The sequence below is a fragment of the Sus scrofa genome, chromosome 13, assembly GCF_054392235.1.
Source record: "Sus scrofa isolate SSC_HxYL_T2T_F1_AM1 chromosome 13, Sscrofa_HxYL_maternal_Yorkshire_Landrace_v2.0, whole genome shotgun sequence".
NCBI classification, from domain to species: domain Eukaryota; kingdom Metazoa; phylum Chordata; class Mammalia; order Artiodactyla; family Suidae; genus Sus; species Sus scrofa.
The window spans coordinates 32,003,156-32,011,827 of record NC_139395.1 but is presented as its reverse complement, the minus strand read 5'-3'; the positions used below and the strand labels follow the sequence as shown (position 1 = coordinate 32,011,827).

The 8,672-nt window shown below is 42.4% G+C and overlaps 1 protein-coding gene across 8 annotated transcripts in view; it reads left to right on the top strand.

Moving 5' to 3' along the window:
• The first annotated feature begins 906 nt into the window (after positions 1-906).
• The window catches only part of GADL1 (glutamate decarboxylase like 1), a 345,574-nt gene continuing 337,808 nt past the window's right edge, over positions 907-8,672 (top strand). For all 8 annotated transcript variants that reach the window (XM_084987315.1, XM_084987314.1, XM_084987313.1 and 5 more), the window contains exon 1: positions 907-1,092. The gene's annotated coding sequence lies outside the window, so the exon portion shown is untranslated. The remainder of the gene's footprint in view (positions 1,093-8,672) is intronic.

Here is an 8,672-nt window from a genome sequence, read left to right as displayed (position 1 = left end):
ATATGCCACAGCTAGTCTAGATGAAGCCCTGCCATCCCCAGAATCCACTGAGAAAGCTGAACTAATTGCATTAACTAGAGCTTTGCAATCAGGGAAGGATAAGAAATTAAGTATTTATACTAACTCTAAATATGGGTTCCAAGTGCCACATGCTCATGCTGCCATTGGGAAAGAAAGAGGAATGTTAACTGCTAGAAATCCCTTGGGGGGAATGAGACAGACTAGGACCTGGGACCTGGGACATGTTCCTGCAGCGCCTGCACCTGGACAAAGGTCTCCTCCAGTGCCAATATACTAAGAAACTATAAGGGGCTAAAAACTATATGCATTCACATTTGGGGCAAATTATGAACAAGATACAAAAAGATCAAAAACCCACACAACACCACAAAGGGGTGAGCATACCACTTAAGCCACCTCTCCTGCGGAACCCCCAGATCGACCCCTACTCTCACCCCATATAAGGAACCAGCTAGCCCCTCCCTCCCTCAGGGAGCAAGTAGGGGCACCTGTTAATTGTTTTCACTCCCCTCTGCTGCAGCAGAAGCCTCAACAAAGCCTTATCTGGCCTCTTATTTTCTAAAGAGGCCAGGAACCCTGGTTGGTAACAAACACTATGGTGACAGAATTATAAAAACCCACACTGGATTTTGCAGGGCATAACGAGGTTAGAGCTGCATGGAATTGACGACAAAATGTCGCACATGGTGGTCCCTGCACACATACATATTCTTTTCCAGAGCTGGTGCTCGCCGCTATGGGGGCACAGAACGGGGTCTGGGGTTCGCAAAGAACTTGGCCTGAGCTTTGGCCATCCGGCGGGGGTCGGACGGAGAGGCGGTGGCTGAGGGGTCTCGAACCCCTTTCTCAGAGCCGCCGGCAGGGGGCGCGCGCGCGGCAGACGGCGGCTTCTCACTTTGGCTCCTCGCGAGACCCGTCGCCTGGCGCTGTGGAGGGAAAACACCGCTGGGCCTTCGAGGCCGCGGCGTCTTTCAGCCCTCGCAGGCCGGCTAGAGTCTGCCTGCTGTGATGCTGGAGAAGGAGGCGGGGGTCTGAGGAGCAGCAAGGATTCGCATACCGCCCAACTGATAGGTACAGGAGAACAGGGTCCTGGCTGGGCTGGGGGAGGATGGCGTTCAGATCCTGGAGAGAAAATGGCCCCGCTGCAGCCGCCCACCCCCCCTTTGCCCATTTAAAAATTCGGTTGTCTTTGGGTTTGGGGGTTGTAGGGATTCTTTGTATTCTGGATAGGGACCTCTTGTCAGAGATGTGATTTGCAGATGTCCTTATTCCGTGGATTGGCTTTTCATTGTTGATTTTCTTAGGACATTAACTGGTTTTGCCTCACTTTCCCAAACATAAGAATCTTTGGACTTCTGTTCAAAATATGCATTCCCAACTCCTTCCCCTGAAAATTCTGATTCGGGAGCTAGAGATCAGGGCCTGTGAATCTGTGTTTTTAACAAGAATCTCTGGTGATTCCTGAGCAAGTTTGGAACATTCTGGATTCTACAGGAATAGTGTTTCTTACCTGGGGCCGCGCAGTGGAATCACTTCCAGAGTTTTATCAAGACTCATGTCTGGTCCTCCTCCCAGAGTTTTTGAATTAATTGACAATAATTAATTCTCAATCATTTAAAATCTTGGGATTTTTTAAGAACTTGAAGTGTAGTTGATTTACGATATTATGTTAAATTTCTGCCGGGCAGCTGAGTCAGTTATACATACATACATATGTATATTTTTCCACATTCTTTTCCATTATGGTTTATCACAAACTATTGACTATGGTTCCCTGTGAGATACAGTAGGACCTTGTTTATCCATCCTGTGTATGATAGCTTGTATCTGCCTACAGCAAACTTCCATTCCATTCTTCCCCAGCTCTGGGATTTATTTTATTTTATTTTATTTTATTTTTTATTTTATTTTCCCACTGTACAGCAAGGGGATCAAGTTATCCTTACATGTATACATTACAATTACAGTTTTTCCCCCACCCTTTGTTCTGTTGCAACATGAGTATCTAGACAAAGTTCTCAATGCTACTCAGCAGGATCTCCTTGTAAATCTATTCTAAGTTGTGACTGATAAGCCCAAGCTCCCGATCCCTCCCACTCCCTCCCCCTCCCATCAGGCAGCCACAAGTCTCTTCTCCAAGTCCATGATTTTCTTTTCTGAGGAGATGTTCATTTGTGCTGGATATTAGATTCCAGTTATAAGTGATATCATATGGTATTTGTCTTTGTCTTTCTGGCTCATTTCGCTCAGTATGAGATTCTCTAGTTCCATCCATGTTGCTGCAAATGGCATTATGTCATTCTTTTTTATGGCTGAGTAGTATTCCATTGTGTATATATACCACTTCTTCCGAATCCAATCATCTGTCGATGTACATTTGGGTTGTTTCCATGTCCTGGCTATTGTGAATAGTGCTGCAATGAACATGCGGGTGCAGGGTGCATGTGTCTCTTTTAAGTAGAGTTTTGTCCGGATAGATGCCCAAGAGTGGGATTGCAGGGTCATATGGAAAGTCTATGTATAGATTTCTAAGGTATCTCCAAACTGTTCTCCATAGTGGCTGTACCAGTTTACATTCCCACCAACAGTGCAGGAGGGCTCCCTTTTCTCCACAGCCCCTCCAGCACTTATTATTTGTGGACTTATTAATGAGGGCCATTCTGATTGGTGTGAGGTGGTATCTCATGGTAGTTTTGATTTGCATTTCTCTTATAATTAGCGATGTTGAGCATTTTTTCATGTGTTTGCTGGCCATCTGTATATCTTCCTTGGAGAACAGTCTATTCAGGTCTTTTGCCTATTTTTCCATTGATTGAGTGGCTTTTTTTGCTGTTGGGTTGTATAAGTTGTTTATATATTCTAGAGATTAAGCCCTTGTCAGTTGCATCGTTTGAAACTATTTTCTCCCATTCTGAAAGTTGCCTTTTTGTTTTCTTTTGGGTTTCCTTTGCTGTGCAAAAGCTTTTCAGTTTGATGAGGTCCCATGGGTTTATTTTTGCTCTACTTTCTATTGCTTTGGGAGACTGACCTGAGAAAATATTCATGATGTTGATGTCAGAGAGTGTTTTGCCTGTGTTTTCTTCTAGGAGTTTGATGGTGTCCTGTCGTATATTGAAGTCTTTCAGCCATTTGGAGTTTATTTTTGTGCATGGTGTGAGGGTGTGTTCTCGTTTCATTGCTTTGCATGTTGCTGTCCAGGTTTCCCAGCAATGCTTACTGAATAGACTTTCCTTTTCCCATTTTATGTTCTTGCCTCCCTTGTCAAAGATTAATTGACCATAGGTGTCCGGGTTTCTTTCCGGGTTCTCTCTTCTGTTCCATTGATCTGTCTGTCTGTTTTGATACCAATACCACACTGTATTGATGACTGTGGCTTTGTAGTATTTCTTGAAGTCTGGGAGGGTTATGCCTCCTGCTTGGTTTTTGTTCCTCAGGATTGCTTTGGCGATTCTGGGTCTTTTGTGGTTCCATATAAATGTTTGGATTGTTTGTTCTAGTTCTGTGAAAAATGTCCTGGGTCATTTGATAGGGATTGCATTGCATCTGTAGATTGCTTTGGGTAGTATGGCCATTTGTACAGTGTTGATTTTTCCAATCCAGGAGCATGGACTATCTTTCCATTTCTTTACATCTTCTTTGATTTCTTTGATTAAAGTTTTATAGTTTTCGGCATATAGGTCCTTTACCTCCTTGGTCAGGTGTATTTCGAGGTATTTGATTTTGTGAGGTGCAATTTTAAAAGGTATCATTTTTTTGTATTCCTTTTCTAATATTTCATTGCTGGTATACAGAAATGTGACTGACTTCTGAATGTTACTCTTATATCCTGCTACTTTGCTGAATTTATTAATCAGTTCAAGTAGTTTTGGGTTGAGTCCTTAGGGTTTTCTATGTATACTATCATGTCATCTGCATACAGTGATAGTTTGATCTCTTCTCTTCCTATATGGATGCCTTTTATTTCTTTGGTTTGTCTAATTGCTGTGGCTAGGACTTCCAAAACTATGTTGAAGAGCAGTGGTGAGAGTGGGCATCCCTGTCTTGTTCCAGATTTGAGTGAGAAGGCTTTCAGTTTTTCCCCATTGAGTATTATATTTGCTGTGGGTTTGTCATAAATGGCTTTGATTATATTCAGGAATGTTCCCTCTATACCCACTTTGGCGAGGGTCTTGATCATGAATGGATGTTGGACTTTGTCAAATGCTTTTTCTGCGTCTGTTGAGATGATCATATGATTTGACTTTTTTTGTTAATGTGGTGTATGATGTTGATTGATTTGCGTATGTTGAACCATCCTTGTGAACCTGGGATGAACCCAACCTGGTCATGGTGTATAATTTTTTTGATATGTTGTTGGATTCGGTTGGCTAAGATTTTGTTGAGACTTTTTGCATCTATATTCATCAATGATATTGGGCGATAGTTTTCTTTTTTGGTGGTATCTCTGTCTGGTTTTGGAATGAGGGTGATGGTGGCCTCATAGAATGTCTTTGGGAGTATTCCTTCTTCTTCAACCTTTTGAAAGAGTTTAAGGAGGATGGGCACCAGATCCTCTTTATATGTTTGATAGAATTCACCTGTGAAGCCATCTGGTCCTGGACTTGTATTTGTAGGGAGTGTTTTTATGACATTTTCAATTTCATTTCTAGTGATCGGTCTGTTCAGTTGGTCTGTTTCTTCTTGATTCAGTTTTGGCAGGCTGTAAGATTCTAGAAAATTGTCCATTTCTTCCAGATTGTCAAACTTGTTACCATATAGTTGTTCATAGCTCTGGGGTTTTTAAATTCCTCCAGGGGATGCTAATGACTAACCCAGGTGGAGAACCTACTCTGTCTGCTGCCCTAGGCCAGGGACCTCTGTTCCTGGGAGAGAGCCTGGCTCTGTTTGAATTTGCTGGATTCCAAGCTTCACATCCTTATTTTGAAAGTGATGTTTACATTTCTTATGTTTCAAGTGGTTCTTTTCCAGTGAGGTGGAGAGCTTACCAGATAAATGTCACATTTGTGGCAGGGAAGTTAAGGAAAACCTGGCTATATAAGTTTATAGCTAACCCAAATTCTGCTTGTTGATGGCCAGCTCTGAATGCTTCTTTCTGCAGAAGCTACTGGTACCACTGATTGGAATATTTTGCTGCCAGAGTTGCACAAAAGAATGACCCTTTTATCACTGAGTGGTCCTTTATCTACAATGGTCCTAACATATTACTTGACATTACCCTGGATCCTGGGAGACAGACTTACTATTCACAACAAAGAATTTTCTCAAAGGTCATTAAACAATTATTTTTAAACTATTTCTACACCACCCAATGTGTGTGATGTGGATATGTGACTTTGTGGGTCTAAAAGCCAATGTAGGGCAAGAAAAGCTTACTGGAGAATTTTTAAATTAGCTTCTGTTTATCCTTCAAACAAGCTAATTGTTTGGTAATAGAGGGAAGCTGATAAGAGACCAGGGTGTGAGGTCATATGAAATAACAATGTGAGGTTAAAATTCCAGATCCAGTTCTGTTGCCTGTTATTCATGGGCTTCTTGGGCATGTCATCCAACTGCTCTGGGTTTCAGTTTGCTCATATGTGAAATGGAGTTAATAGTACCCACTTGGGCTGCATAAAGCTCAAATGAGCTAAGACGTAAAAGCTTTTTGCTAACTTTGGTATGCAAATAAGTGTTGGGCTATTAATAAATGGTAGTTATTACTGTTACTATTTTGGTTAGAGCTACTGTGTTTATTACTGGGCATTGCTACCTCAGAGAGGCAAACTCTTTGCCTGCCAAAGGCCAAAAGAGCACACAACCATGAGCATACAGTGTGTTTTTGTGCATACTTTCTATCTGTATGTATTGGCTAATTCCCCAAACCACCAGCCTCCCATGGGTGAAGACGATTGGAAGCCATAGCATTGATATTTTCCTTTAGTTCTTTCAGGTGACTGGTACCTTCCAGTTTCTCACCAGCCTTATCTAAATCCAATAGAAAGAGAAATTACCATCATCATTTGCCCATAACTAGAACGTATGCATGCTAAGGTGTTGGTACTCTTGCTTCTAGCTAATTTTTAAACCTATTTATTTCTACATGTGGACTCAAAGCCAATTGTCCTGATTACTTCAGCAGTATTCCTTCAATTGGTAGGGAGTATGTTTTTTTTTTTTTTTTGTCTTTTTGCCTTTTCTAGGGCCGCTCCCGCAGCATATGGAGGTTCCCAGGCTAGGGGTCGAATTGGAGCTGTAGGCACCGGCCTATGCCAGAGCCTCAGCAACTTGGGATCCAAGCCGCATCTGCAACCTCCACCACAGCTCATGGCAACGCCGGATCGTTAACCCACTGAGCAAGGGCAGGGACTGAACCCGCCACCTCATGGTTCCTAGTCGGATTTGTTAACCACTGCACCACAACGGGAACTCCCAGTAGGGAGTATTTTTTAAAGCATAGATAAGTTGGGAATTTTAGGGTGGAACTGCGTGACTTGGAGACTGAAGAGGCAGGTGCTTTTGGGAATGGGATCCAGGGCAGGAAACAATAACTGGGAGAGGATCAAAAACCCCTGACATGAATGTGAGTGGAAGTATTGTTGATTTAAGATACAGGAGGGAGAACCTATTAAGCACCTACTGCATACTCACACTGTGCTAGAGATTGCATTCGTTGTCTCATTTGATTTTTGTAGCAATCCTGCTAAAAGGGCCTTATTTCTATCTTATACTAGAGCCCAAAGATGTAAGGTGACTTGATCAAGATCCTATAGCCTGCATGGCTGGTTTGGTTCCAAAGCTCATGTGGATTCTCTCCTACCATTTTGACTCAGCAGAACAAACACTGACACCAAGTAGAGATGGGATTTTGGAAAACTATCAAAGGGAGAAGAAAAACACAAAAATTGTTTGCTATATAAAATGGTGCTATCAAGAGTCATTTATGTTCCATTTCTTTCTAATTACCACATAGCACAATAATGATTATGATTAAATGTCTGACAGATGAAGTTGGCTGTACATTTTATTTGATCAGAACAGGAAGCACAGCACATATAGGCTTCATCTCCATCGTTTCTTGCCCACGCAGCATGTCACTTGTTTATAACTTCAATAAATTACGGGTGACATTGGTCAGCAGTTTTAGGCCAGCCCCTGTAGCTTAGATGTAAGACAAGGGAGAGTCACATCCTGCTTTTGCATTAATCTCAACAAAGAATGATCCATTAATTTGCTAATTACTTCTCTCTGTTGCATACAGGTAGCATTGGGAAAAATAAATACATTGAGACTTAAAGTGACTCAAAGTTCCTGCTTTTTTATTGAATTTGCTTAAGACTGGTTTTTAAATTTTGTAATTAGGCTGAGTGTCTTTGTCCAGAGTGAATTAGCAAATTAACTTGCTGTTCTTGGGGGAGGAAGCGAGATTGCTTATAATTGCAAAGGATTGGGATTGAAGGGATTCAACTGTGAAGAAGAAGAGGGCAGTGGATTAGGTTCCAGAGAATCTCGTTCTGCCACTACTTGCTGTGTAACTCTAACCTAGTGTGTTTTCTGATCCCTAAAATGAGGATAACAATAATATTTACCTTATATGGGAGGTCTGCAACACCAAAGGCAAACTTTGAGACAAGAATTTGGAGTGCAGGTCATTTACTTTGGAGGCGATCTGAGGAAGCACAGTGAGGAGGTTGGTGAGGAGGTTACATGGGGCATTGGGGGTCAAGTGCCACCAGGACTCTGTGTAAGTTATCCACTGCTGTGTAACAGATTATTCCAACATTTAGTGGCTTAAAACAACAATACATGTTTATTATACTTCTCTTTCCTGTAGTAGTAATTCAGGAGTGGCTTATCTGGGCAGCTCTGTCTCAGGACCTCTCATAAGTTTACAGTCAAGATGTTGGTTGGAGCTGTATCATCTCAAGGCTCGAGTGGAACTGCAGGCAATTTCTGAGGTGGCATGACCACAGCTGGCAAGTTGGTGCTGTTTGTTGGCAGGAGACCTCAGTTCCTCACTGTGTGGAACCCCCCACAAAGCTACTTGTGTGTTCTTATGCCATGGCTCTGGCTTTCCCCAGAAGCGGCATTTTTATGACCTCGGCTTGGCAGTCACAGAGCATCATTCTCCCTATGTTCTTGTCATTAGAAGTGAGTCACTTAATATAACTCACATTTGAGGGGAGGAATTAGGCTCCATCTTTTTAAGGACTGAAGGTCAAAGAATTTGTTGACTTAAATTAGAACTACCACTTACTCTGTGGGACACCTGGTGGAACACACTTTAGAATTTTCCTTTTTCCTGAGAATGAAAGAACCGTTTATCTCCCAACTCCTATCGCTGTTGGTTGAAGATCTGGTTGGTGCCTGAAGCAAGAATGAGTGAGAGTAGGGAGGAAGTAGTTCTTTTGCTCTGAATGGTGCTTAAAGTAGTTCTTTTGCTCTGAATGGTGCTTGAGACATTCTCCCAGGGTCCTGAGGTGCTGCAGGCCATGACTGATAGGCTGTAGAGCCAGACTCACTGCAGCCCATAGGCAAAGCCCTTATTGCCCACTCAACACAGCCCAGCTCAGTGATCTGAGCTCAGGTTAAAGCTTCGTCTAAGCCCAGCTCTCACTTGATTTCCCTTTATCATGATTAGAAGAATCTGCTTTTTCTTGCCTTCATCTTTTTCA